Genomic DNA, 2,188 nt, shown 5'->3' on the forward strand with positions numbered 1-2,188 from the left:
GTTGGGGGATTAACACATGCTTTAAGAAATTATTATTTCTTATATTTAATTGTTTATGTTATGGTTTTATTTACTCCATGTATCCAGACTTTGTGGACACCCTATATATATATATACAGATTGTCCACAAAGTCTGGGTACATGGGGACTAACACATGCTTTAAGAAATTATTATTTCTTATATTTAATTGTTTATGTTATGATTTTATTTCCTCCGTGTACCCAGACTTTCTGGACACCCTATATATATATACAGATTGTCCACAAAGTCTGGGTACATTGGGGGATTAACACATACTTTAAGAAATTATAATTTCTTATATTTAATTGTTTATGTTATGGTTTTATTTCCTCCATGACCCAGACTTTCTGGACACCCTATATATATATACAGATTGTCCACAATCTCTGGGTACATTGGGGGATTAACACATACTTTAAGAAATTATTATTTCTCATATTTAATTGTTTATGTTATGATTTTATTTACTCCATGTACCCAGACTTTCTGGACACCCTATATATATATACAGATTGTCCACAAAGTCTGGGTACATTGGGGGATTAACACATGCTTTAAGAAATTATTATTTCTTATATTTAATTGTTTATGTTATGATTTTATTTACTCCATGTACCCAGACTTTCTGGACACCCTATATATATATATACAGATTGTCCACAAAGTCTGGGTACACGGGGGGATTAACACATACTTTAAGAAATTATTATTTCTTATATTTAATTGTTTATGTTATGATTTTATTTACTCCATGTGCCCAGACCTTGTGGACACCCTGTATATTGATATAGTGGTTTCAAGCTTTGCCGAGGTGGGAGGTAAGTCTATTACATGGACCCCAGTGCTCAACCGGTGCTTATTTTATTGACCCTGAAAGGATGAAAAGTAAAAGTGACCTTTGTAGAATTTGAACTCAGAATGAAATGATGGGCAAAATGCTTAGCAGCATTTCGCCCAGTGTGCTAACAATTCAGCCAGCTCACCATCTCAATGATAATAAAAATAATAATTCTTTCTACTAAAGGCACAAGGCCTGAAATTTGGGGGAGGGGAATAGTCGATCACATTGACCCCAATGCTCCACTGCTACTTGTTTTATTGACCCCGAAAGGATGAAACGCAAAGCTGACCTCAGCAGAATTTGAACTCAGAACATAAAGACGAACGAAATGCCGCTAAGCATTTTGCCTATCACGTTAATGTTTCGGCCATTTCACTGCCTTACTACTATTACTACTACTACTACTACTATTAATAATAATAGTGGTTTCAAATTTTGCCACTAGGGCAACAATTATAGGAGAGGGGATGAGTCAATTACATCGATCCCAGTCTTCAAGTGGTACTTATTTCATTGACCCTGAAAGAATGAATGGCAAAGTTGACCTTGGTGGAATTTGAACTCAGAACATAGAAGCAGATGCAATACTGCTAAGCACATCACCCCACGGGCTAATGGTTTTGCCAACTTGCTACCTTCATCATCATCATCATCATCATCATCGTTTAACGTCCGCTTTCCATGCTAGCATGGGTTGGACGATTTGACTGAGGACTGGTGAAACCAGATGGCAACACCAGGCTCCAATCTGATCTGGCAGAGTTTCTACAGCTGGATGCCCTTCTTAATGCCAATATATATATATATATATATCATCATCATCATCATTTAATGTCCGCCTTCCATGCTAGCATGGGTTGGATGATTTGACTGAGGACTGGTGAAACCAGATGGCTACACCAGGCTCCAATCTGATTTGGCAGAGTTTCTACAGCTGGATGCCCTTCCTAACACCAACCACTCAGAGAGTAATAACAACAACACTGGTTTAAAGTAATTATTTGTCAGGATTTTGTAGACTAAACTTAACTTTAAAATGTAACTGATATAACAAATTCTAATGGCCAGAGTAAATTCTGCTTTTGTTGACAAGCAGGATGATCTTCCAAAAAATAACACTGCCAAACTGTAGTTTTACTCTAGATCTTCCTGAAAATACATCTTTGCAAGATGGATGGTTAATTTTTTTCTAGGATGGAATTGGATACATACCTTCTTGTCCTTGCAATTAAATTCTCATCTGCTGGACTGGATCCAAGATGGCTGCCCTGGTCACATGACAATTGTCCTGAAGAATTTTTTCTGTTTACTTTTTTGAATCCTAT

At 36.6% G+C, this 2,188-nt stretch overlaps 1 protein-coding gene across 1 annotated transcript in view; it reads left to right on the forward strand.

The window, feature by feature from the left end:
* Positions 1–2,188, forward strand: part of LOC106873123 (H(+)/Cl(-) exchange transporter 7) — a 119,265-nt gene that overhangs the window by 55,603 nt on the left and 61,474 nt on the right. The gene's annotated exons all lie outside the window — the stretch shown is intronic.

Source organism: Octopus bimaculoides, chromosome 30, assembly GCF_001194135.2.
Source record: "Octopus bimaculoides isolate UCB-OBI-ISO-001 chromosome 30, ASM119413v2, whole genome shotgun sequence".
Classification (NCBI taxonomy): Eukaryota; Metazoa; Mollusca; class Cephalopoda; order Octopoda; family Octopodidae; genus Octopus; species Octopus bimaculoides.